The sequence below is a fragment of the Urocitellus parryii genome, chromosome 3 (assembly GCF_045843805.1).
Source record: "Urocitellus parryii isolate mUroPar1 chromosome 3, mUroPar1.hap1, whole genome shotgun sequence".
NCBI lineage: Eukaryota > Metazoa > Chordata > Mammalia > Rodentia > Sciuridae > Urocitellus > Urocitellus parryii.
In genome coordinates, this window is record NC_135533.1 from 191,468,888 (window position 1) to 191,480,677 (window position 11,790).

The 11,790-nt window shown below is 36.0% G+C and overlaps 1 pseudogene; it reads left to right on the forward strand.

Moving 5' to 3' along the window:
- The first annotated feature begins 11,007 nt into the window (after positions 1–11,007).
- LOC113195096 (large ribosomal subunit protein uL6 pseudogene) lies at positions 11,008–11,585 on the forward strand (annotated as a pseudogene).
- Positions 11,586–11,790: the final 205 nt, after the last annotated feature.

Below are 11,790 nucleotides of genomic sequence, written 5' to 3' on the forward strand. Positions count from 1 at the left end.
TATTTTTGATCTTAAAAATTTTTAGATTTGATTTTTTTCTTTTCTAATCATCTACTGCTGGTATATATAAATATACATTTTATATTATTTCTGCAAACATTGACCTGCTAACTACACTTACATATTTCCAAATTTGTTCATATATATGTAAATATTTTCCATGCATATAATCGTATCATATTAAAATGGCAATTTTATTCAACACCCACATATATTTTGCATTTTAGAATGTTGATTAGGACCTCCAGGAAAATATTGAATGGAAATAGTTAGAAAAGATATTTTTGTCTCTTCTCCATTAGAAGGAATTATTAGATATTTCAATAACAAGCATAGTTTCATTTTGATTGTTTTTCTACCAATTGTAGAAATTCATCAATAAGATAGATACCTCTTATCATATTAAATAATTTCTTCCCCTTCCCTGGCTCTTTTGCTGAGGGGTTTTATTAGGAACTAATTCAAAGGCAAAGGCTTATCTCTGCAATTTATTTTTGCTTTTGTGATATAAACACTTGATAAGCTCTGACTAAAATTCTGCAGCATGTACCAAGGCCTCTCTTCATGAACATACCCTGAACTCCATTTTCTAAATGTTCTTGATGTTTTGAGACCATTGAAGATTATGCATAGTATCTCATCCATTTAGCTGCAACAATCTTCTGGGCTTCTTAGATTCTTATTTTGTCAAGTAAGAATCACTAAAGGAGAATTCCTAGGGCAAACAGTGGAAAGAATGTTAGGCTCACAGTGATGGTTCCCTCCTTCAACCTGTTGACTGTTTCAAATCTTAGCTTCCACGATTATTCTCCTACCCCATTAAGAAAGCTTTTATGCTCCCGTGGCTCAATTGTTTGGAGGCTTGAGCTAGAAGCAAACTACACCATGGTATTTAATGGAGAGTTATATCTGTTTCTACTGTAAATACACCACTGTGCTACAGTGAATATTTAAAGACTAAGAAATTCTTCCCTTCTCAAAGAAGAAAGTTATTACCAGTGGGGGCGTAAAAGACGTAAGAACACACATTATATGCCAATAGTAGAGATTATAGGATTGAGTCACCCTTCTGGGAGCATTTGTTGGGACATATGATTATTGCAATTATATTTCTTTGCACACTGGACATTTATGGTTGCCTAGCTCAATGAATGTCCTGGGATAGAAACACAAATGCCGTGAGTCCTGATCCTAAATCTCACCAAAGTAAGTTTTTGAGATCATAAACAAATAGAATCACATACTATTAAGTGGAGCAAGAAAACAAATGATCATACTGAACAGTTGAGATGCAATAGATGATCTCCTCATTAAAGTGTCAGAGAGACTGAAAGTGTTGCTTAGGTTCACATAGCTAGCTGGACAGGAGGGGTAGGAACCTGAACCCAGATTTAGCTTTCTTATGTTGTGTCACCTGAATATAATAGGTATGTGGAAACAATGACTGTGTGAATATCAAAGGGGAAATGCACATTTAAATGTGGACTAAAGTTTTATGTTTTGGAATCTGTGGATTGATAGTCTCCAAAACATAATAGTCTTGCAAACTGAAGCACTTTAAAGCTGGTGTTGGATTGGAAAACAAAACAAAACAACAAAACAAAACTACACCCTGAAAGCAAAGTGTTTCCTCTAATTTAATTAAAAGCAAAACAAGATAAAAACACTTTTTCAGATTTCAATACGGTGAACACTTTCTTATAATTCTTCCTACCACCATACTTGTTTCTCCAATTCCAGTCTCTTATTTTCAGTCACTTGTCATCTATATTATGAAATAAAATTTACATTTTAGTGGACCATTTATGTGCACACACACAAACTTGCAATACATGCTGAAATGAACTTTTATAAAATAATATTTAAGCCCATAATGTATGATTCAGTTTGATATATTTTATCTCATTCTATTCATTTAAAAATGATTCTGGTGAGAATCTATCTACTACATTGATCTGTTATAACTGGATATTTGCCTTCTTAACGCAGTTGGGGATCCATAGATTTTTTTTCTGATAAACTCATGACCACAGCATTCTCAGGTGTTGCAAAGATCTCTGTCCCTGTCCATATCTGCCATCTCATTCTGCATTCACTCTGTGGTCAAGTTATGTCAGATCCACCATTTGGAAACTACTGCTCTATTTTAGCCAGTAATCTTTTCCAAATGTCAAACAGTAGGTCATCATCAGCTCTCAGTTAAGACTTCCACATTCTATCTCATCTTTCCAAATCATTGTACACATTATAAAGTCAGAATCTTCTGGCACACCAGGTTTTGTATGATCTGGCTCCACCTCCCAAGCTATTTTTTGGAGGCAAAGCCACAAAACCTACATACTTTGATCAGTTTCCTTTTCTAGTACCTGGTCCTCTTCATGGGTATTCTCCTCATGTTGGCTGCTATAACTGGATATTTGCCTTCTTAATGCAGATGGGGATCCATAGATTTTTTTTTTTCTGATAAGCTCATGACCACAGCATTCTCAGGTGTTGCAAAGGTCTCTGTCCCTGTTCATATCTGCCATCTCATTCTGCATTTACTCTGTTGTTAAGTTATGTCACAACATGAAGCCACTGACTTTTGGCTGTGATACTGTCTGCTTTATCATGTACCACACAGGAGCTTCTCAGGATTTGTGAATTGCATGAAAGCTACGGGAGGCCTCAAGACCTTGCAAGACCTTTCTTTTTTACACAGCTAGTTTATATATCTCAAAAATAGTTGCCCACTCCAGAGTTGAAAAGATATTTTCCTGTTTTGTTTTTTTTTTGTAGACATTTTCAAGTTTCAACATTTGTATCTGGATCTGTGATCTATTTCTTTCCTCCTGTCTTTCATAATTCTTCAAGCAAGAAAAGCCAGGTTTAGGGCTTCCCTCTTCTTCAACTTTCCTATCCTTTTGTTTCCCTACTTGAAGAGAAAAAGAAAGAAAGGATATTTTGGAGACAAATTATTGTATGTATTATAACAGGTATATTATTATATATTTTTGCTACCTTTGGCAAAACGTTTTATTATATTTTCCTCTAAGATGCTCTCTGAAAATATGTTTATAAGACAGATAAAGGAACATAGAAATTTCTTCTCTCTTGCAATAAAACCTGGATATCCATTAATTCTGTTGCTATAAAATCTTATGCCTATGTTATATAATAAAATCTGTTTTTAAATTATCTTTAAAAATGTCTTGGTGACTTGCTCATGCAATCATTTGTTCAGGGAAAAGATAGTGTATACAAAAGTTAAAAGAAATGTTCACAAAATTCAAATTTTATTTGTGTACCTGGAAGGGTACAATTTCCATCACACAGAGGTCCCCCAGCAGTTGGGTAACAAATGATCTGAAGGAACATACAAAAACTTGGCTGTGCAGACCAGGGAGGGGATGGTAGGGTAAAAAAGTGTCTGTGTGAATGGAAACCTCATGGTGGAGGTGGAAACAACAGCTGAGAGAATTACAGTTGCCCTGAAAGGAATGAGAAAAGATCAGTACTGATGGGTAGAAAATGGAAGATAACGGTTTAAAGCTCATGTGATTATAACGTAGAAAAAGAACAGAACAAACTAAGATCAGAAAGCTTACTTGTTCTCTAAAACCAATATAAATGACATTTTATATTCTTTTCTGATACACAAATATAGATGATATTGAATTTATAATCATTTATGCCTCATATTTATTTATACCACTGCAGTATAATGACATAAAATAATTTATATTCATACCATTTATATTATTTATACCTCTGAATTATTATGACATAAAATTATTTATTTATGAAGAAGATAAATTTATTAAGGTTTTAAACAACATATTTTACTCTTTTCATTAAATAAAATTTAAGTTTTCTTTATCAATTCTTTCCAGAGATACTTGTCTACTTATTGGGCACCTTATATATGGTTGACCTGTGGGATATAAAGAGCAATAAGAAACTGTTTCTTACTTCAAAAAGTTTACAGTTTAGTGATGAGACCTGCAGCATAACTGGAGAAGAATTAAGTGCTACCCCAAGAGATAAGCAGATATATCTGCAGAATCCTATAACAGATTCCAGAAGGACAGTGTGAATGAGTAGAGTATTATAGAATGTCTGTGGGTGCATGGGGCTTCTCCTCAAGGGCGTTTGAGATGCTTGGTCCTCCTGTTCCTATGATGATGCAGCAGTTTCAATTCAGTTGTTGCTTAGGTCTATTTCATCATTGGCCAAATGGAGGTGCCTTATAGTAGAGGACCTTGGAGAGAGGGTGCAAATAAATAAACTTGTCTTCTTGGGGAAGCAATTCAGATACCTTATTTGGAAGTAAAGCTTAAGTAATTGGATTTTATTACTGCAATGAATTGAAATAGATGCTGACAAGTACACCATGTAATAACTCCTTAGGGCAGGAGATGTTATGTGATAGGTATCCTAGAGTAATATATATATAATAGAGAAATAAATATATGTGTATATTCTATGATTCTATTTATATATCTGTTATCATATGTACAATAACTTATTCTCCAACATATCCTTTCTTTCTGCTCTGTGTGTGTGTGTGCACACATGTGTGCATGTACATACACACATACTCATATGACAACTATACCAAGACACTGTGAAATTCTGAGCCTGTGAGGAATGATAACTACAATGAAAGATACTATTCTCTGTGGATACCTTAAAATCAAATCGAAAATTAAATTTATTTCTTCATTTTTTTTGAATTGCGACAACAGAATTTCGTGGTGGTTCAGAAATATTTCAAAAGAACAATTACAAAGAATTTAATTCCCAAGTGCTTGCTTACCAAGCACCATGCCAGTTAAGCACTGTTCTTGTGTCGTTGTGTAGATCCCCAGTGGACCTGAAAAGAAACTTCTTAATTAGATTTCAATGGTCCTTGTTTGCCAAGGTGTGTTGTTCAGGGATATCTGGTGACTGGTTGACTAAGCATTTGTTCCAGTTTTTACCTCTTTTCTATAGGATTCTGCTGAGATGTGACTCTCTTGTTACTTTGCTGTTTCTTCTGACAACAGGTTAAGTTACTCTGCCCCTGTAATTTGTGAAACCTGATGGATATCTAGAGATAAGGTCAAATTAATTCAACAGGTGGCAGAAAACCCTGGGGAAAGAGAAGCCTGCTCCACGTGGATATGCTAATACAGTTTTCAGTGCATGATTATCATTCTGCAGTTCACGAATAATTGAATTTGCATATCCCCAACGTTTAAGAATTGATTTCCTAAATGAGGAAATCTGGGGCATAATGACCATGTGCCTATGCATCACTACACATTATTTCAGGATCCGAAGGAATCTGCAGAGAGTAAATTACATAGTCCCCTTGGATAGATGGAATTTTCATGTTATCTTAGGAAAGCTGTGGGCATTTTTTTTCTCTTAATCAAATGGAATCATTCTCTGTTCTAAACATAGGATCAGAAGTGCCTTAGAGGCTGCTGGGAGGGTAAATAATTATCTACCCTACTGCCTAGAGAAATAGCTTAGAGGTTTTTAGAGACAGCACAAATGGACTGGGATATTATGCAAAATTAGTTTTGGTTAGACTTTAATTTATCTAATTTAATATAGTTATTGAGAAAAGCAAACTATGGACAGTTAGGAGCAAGGAATCAAGAGCCTGTGCAAAGGAGATGGGATATAATTGTCTTGCTAAAGAGATAATGACAATTAGGTATGACTGCATTTGGTGCATTCTTTTTATGCTTGCACCTATAGAATTTGCCTCAGATCTACCTAGATGGAGCTTCAATTGTATCTTTATTATTCATTTAACTTCATCTTTACCGAGATCAAAATCCTATGAATAAAAATAAATTATTAGGTAAAGTTATCATACTTTTCCAGCAATAAGGCAAAATTTGATTTTGAAACTATTTTTTTTAATCTTCTGGCCATAGGCAGGAAATAACAAAACCAAAACCTTGAGACAAGACAGTTTTACGCTATAGAAAGACATACGTGGAAGGGATAGAAATGTCAGAGGGATATTCATATTCATAAGCACTTTCTCCTCAAATCTGGTTCATCTGACTCAACAGCAATGTAAATAAACAAGGTAAGAGACCAGGTGTGGTGCAGCACTCTTGTAATCCCAGTGGCATGGGAGGCTGAGCCAGGAGAATCGCAAGTTGACAGCCAGTCTCAGCAATTCGGCCAGGCCCTAAGCAACTTGGCGAGACCCTGTCTCATGATAAAAGTTCTTTTTTTTTTTTTTAAAGGGCTGGGAATATGACTCAGTGGTTAGGCCTCCGTGGGTTCAAACACTGGTACCAAGAAAATTAAAAACGAAGAAACAAGGTAGGAGTTGGGTCTGGTGTACTCCTATAATTACAGTGACATGGGAGGACCACAAGTTCAAGGCCAGCCTTAGCAAATTTGTAAGACCCTTAGCAGCTTAGTGAGACCCTGTCTTAAAATTAAAAATAAATAAATAAATAAAATTTTAAAAAGCTGAAAATATGGGAATGTGACTCAGGGTTCAATCCCTAGTACCAAAACAAAACAAAAACCCAAACAAGATAAGGTATATTATGGGCTGTGGTAGGATACTTAGGTCCATCTGATGTCTCTGATAACTTTCAAATTTGTTAGGGAAGTTGAGTCAAAGGCTTCTGTTGTAAGAGCCATAGAAAGGTTTTGAATGAGATCGGAAATGATAAGGACTAACAGAGATGTAGCATATGATTTAGTCATAAGCGAGCAGAAAACGGCCCTTGAGACTAGCTCGTGAGAAGGTAATTGAGGCTGGGTGAAGCTCTAATGGAGTTCAGTAATTAATATTTCAATTGAGTTTTAGTCACATCAGCACTGTCATCTGTCTTCTCTCTTATGAACCAGGAAAAGAAGTAGCAGAAGGACCCTGTCCAAGAGAGCTGTGGTCTGGCTGAGAGCCCAATATGTAGCAGGGCTTTATGGCCTAATCTTTTTCAAGGAGTTCAAACTGCCATCAAAGCTGATAGAACCTGATGAAGAGGCCAACTATCTTGGGAAAGGTGTGAAAGGGGTGTGGAGTCTGAAGGCATGTCCAAGACACTTGAATGAGGAAAGAAAGATCTGGGAGTAGAGAAAGGCTAAAATTTTGACAAATGATCTGTAGGAGAAACTGGAAAATTCAACTCAGAATGACTGACTGCCTCAGTGTCTTAGAAAAGTTCCTCAAACAGCCCCACATGATAAATTCCATTCTTATTTGTCTTGCTTAGTATTTTTCAAGCCTAGACGAGAGGGGTGACACAAATGAGTTATAACTAAAATCCTTTTTGACTCTAGCCCCACCATTTTTCTGCTCTTCTTCCTACACAAATATCTAGAAAGAACAAGTAACTACACCTGATTCTCTGATACCCAATATGCTAGTCATATTATTCCAAATTGTTTGCTTCTGTCATGCCTCAACTGAAACTCATTTTGAACTCTGATTCCAAACCCCAAAGAATGTTTCTTGATTCTTATCTTAGTTGAAATTTAAGCCATATTTAATACATTGGACTACAACTTGGTTGAGACACTTCCTTTTCTTGGGATAACATGTTAAACTCATTTGAGCCTCACTACTTCTCTACCACCTATGAAGTTTCAGGGCTTTCTGAATTCTCTCTCTCCAGGGGATTTGATTCATTCCCTGGATGCCAGTTCCTCTGATTGTTACCAATTCCCAAACGTACACATTAAGCTTGGATGGATCCTCTTAGTTTGAGACTTGGGTACTTCAATTTCCATTGCATCTCCATTTGAATATTTTAAACGCATTTCAGACTTGAGATATACAACTTTGAATTCCTCTTAAAACCTATTTTATCAAATATGCAGTCATTTCAGTAGGTGACAATACACTCGTCTTGTCCAAGAGAGTTTCCTCCAATTCATCAGTGAATATCATAATTTCTCACCTGGCACAGCTGAACAAATGGCCATTCTTCTCTTCTTTGATCCATTCTCTAAAAATAATAACATTGATCCTTCATAAAAATTATAACATGTCATATAATTATTCTATTAAAAATATCCTTAAAGCTTTCCTTTGCATTATACGTAAATTCCTACCTTATTGCTTTGGTGCACTCATGTCTGGTCTGCCTTTTGTCCTTTCATAGTTCTGCATCCTTGCAGGGAGCTTTTCTCTTCCTCATTCACTGTATTCTAGGCTCAGTGGTCTTCCAGTTTGTAACTGAGCCAACAGATTTCTGATCTCAAAGACTTTGCACATGAAGTTTATTTTTTCTCTGTGTAGACTGTTCTTTCTTCTACTTCTCACTTAGCTACCTACTTACTCCCCTTATATCCATGGCAGAGATAAGTCCTATGCTCCCTTACCTTTTCTCAGTTCTATGCATCTAGGTAAAACAGGTGATACATCTTCACCTACAGAATACAATGGCAGTAATAAGTCACTTCTGGTCTATAGGAGCTCAGAACTGGAATGTCTTGTCTGCATGCATGAATACAAAGAACCTGTGATATTGAAGTTTCATCATGGAAATCATATAGGTCTCCAAGTCATAATTTGGAAGAGAGCTTTAGAAAACTGCATAATAACATTGGCTAATATTTGTGAATACACAGGGAGAAAACGCATAAATAACATATCTGGGTTCCACTGTATGTCTGTAGCCAAAGAGGGAGGAAAATTGATATCATCTTTCAAGTAGGATAAAAATTTTACCTCTATGTTTCTTTCCCATAACATGAGCAGGAATAAATTCATTTATTTTCCAAAATCTGTGTATTTAATACTTTAGCATAGCTTGTTATTTTTTAATAACATAATATCTCACTTTAATTACTTTTTTATCATTCCTTCTTATTCCATTCTCATTGAGCTTTGTATAACCAAAAATTGATGGCATATAGCATGTACTCAATAAACATTTGTTGAATGAATAAATAACTCTAGATAGAGTACCACTATTTACAGATAGTAATTCCTTGAAGTTAATCATAGTGGACTTGAGATTATTTCTTATTAAGTCCTGGTGTGCTTTCTTGATTTAATAATTACTGAAATTATCATCTGAATCCAGAGAGGAATGCATTACCTTGGCCATGTGGATTGGAGCATATTGCCTATTTAAACCTTAATTGTGGTACAGAATAGAGGACACAGTAACCAATCCACAAAACTACAACTATCTTATATTTGATAAAGGGGCTAAAAGCATGCAATGGAGGAAGGATAGCATCTTCAACAAATGGTGCTGGGAAAACTGGAAATCCATTTGCATCAAAATGAATCTGAATCCCTATCTCTCGCCTTGCACAAAAGTTAACTCAAAATGGATCAAGGAGCTTGATATTAAATCAGAGACACGGCATCTGATAGAAGAAAAAGTTGGTTATGATCTACATACTGTGGGAGCAGGCTCCAAATTCCTCAATAGGACACCCATAGCGCAAGAGTTAACAACTAGAATCAACAAATGGGACTTACTCAAACTAAAAAGTTTTTTCTCAGCAAAAGAAACAATAAGAGAGATAAACAGGGAGCCTACATCCTGGGAACAAATCTTTACTCCACACACTTCAGATAGAGCCCTAATAACCAGAATATATAAAGAACTCAAAAAATTAGACAATAAGACAACAAGTAACCCAATCAATAAATGGGCAAAGGACCTGAACAGACACTTCTCAGAAGAGGACATACAATCAATCAATAAGTACATGAAAAAATGCTCACCATCGCTAGCAGTCAGAGAAATGCAAATCAAAACTACCCTAAGATACCATCTCACTCCAGTAAGATTGGCAGCCATTAGGAAGTCAAACAACAATAAGTGCTGGAGAGGATGTGGGGAAAAGGGCACTCTTGTTCATTGCTGGTGGGACTGCAAATTGGTGCAGCCAATTTGGAAAGCAGTATGGAGATTTCTTGGAAAGCTGGGAATGGAACCACCATTTGACCCAGCTATTCCCCTTCTCGGTCTATTCCCTAAAGACCTAATAAGAGCATGCTACAGGGACACTGCTACATCGATGTTCATAGCAGCACAATTCACGATAGCAAGATTGTGGAATCAGCCTAGATGCCCTTCAATAGATGAATGGATTAAAAAAATGTGGCATTTATACACAATGGAGTATTACTCTGCATTTAAAAATGACAAAATCATAGAATTTGGAGGGAAATGGATGGCATTAGAGCAGATTATGCTAAGTGAAGCTAGTCAATCTTTAAAAAACAAATACCAAATGACTCCTCTGATATAAGGGGAGGAAACAAGGACAGGGTAGGGACGAAGAGCTTAAGACGAAGATTTTCATTAACAGGGTTGAGAGGTGGGAGGGAAAGGAAACGAGAAGGGGAATCCATGGAAATGGAAGGCGATCCTCAGGGTTATACAAAATGACATATAAGAGGAAAGGAGGGGTAAGACAAGATAATTCAAATGGAAGAAGTGATTTACAGTAGAAGGGGTAGAGAGAGAAAAGGGGAGGGTAGGGGAGGGGAGGGGAGGGGGGATAGTAGAGAATAGGACAGACAGCAGAATACATCAGACACTAGAAAGGCAATATGTCAATCAATGGAAGGGTAACTGATGTGATACAGCAATCTGTATACGGGATAAAATTGGGAGTTCATAACTCATTTGAATCAAACTGTGAAATATGATGTATGAGGCACTATGTAATGTTTTGAACGACCAACAATAAAAAAAAAAAGAAAAAAGAAAGAAAAAAAAAAAACCTTAATTGTTTTTTTAATTAATTAATTTTTAAAAATATACAACAGTTGAATGCATTACAATCCTTATTACACATATAGAGCACAATTTTTCGTATCTCTTAATCCTTAATTGTTAAACTAGGAATACTCTCAGACAACCTCTGCTGTAAGATGGACATATTAGGATAACTTATAGTTCTTTCTGAATCGTCTCATCCCTCTAGTTATGAGTCTTTGCTCATTCAGCAATCTTTAATTAAATGTTGACTTGATACTTTGATCTATCCATAAGAATAGAATAAGCAGGCTTTGCCGCATCTACTGCGAGAATGAAGATCATTCTCAGCACTCAGACTGTCGACATTCTAGAACATGTTGATACTACTCTGAAGGGATGTACAGTTATTGTGAAGGGCCCAAGATGAACCTTCCAGAGGGATTTCAATCATATCAATGTGGAACTCAGCTTCCTTGGAAAGAAAAAGAAAAGGCTATGGGTTGACAAATGGTGGGGAAATAGAAAGGAACTGGCCACTGTTCGCACCATCTGTAGTCATGCACAGAACATGATCAAGGGTGTTAAACTAGACTTCTGGTACAAGGTGAGGTCTGTGTATGCTCACTTCCCCATCAACGTTGTTATTCAGGAGAATGAGTCTCTTGTTGAAATCCAAATTTTTTGGTGAAAAATATATCCGCAGGGTTCAGATGAGGACAGGTGTTGCTTGTTCAGTGTCTCAAGCTCAGAAAGATGAATTAATCCTTCAAGGAAATGATATTGAACTTGTTTCAAATTCAGCTGCTTTAATTCAGCAAGCCACAACAGTGAAAAAACAAAGATATCAGAAAATTTTTGGATGGTCTTTATGTTTCTGAAAAAGGAACTGTTCAGCAGGCTGATGAATAAGATCTAACAGTTGTCTAGTCACAGAAACATGTCCTGGAGTCAATTTGATATTTCAATGATGCAATAAAAGATCTCTATTGACTTCGGACTTAATTCTTTCCAACAGATTAAATAAACTTTAGTGTTCTTTCAAAGGAACAGAACAGGAAAAAAAAGAATAGAATGAGCAGGCCATACAGAAATTGGAATTTTTGCTTAATTTGTT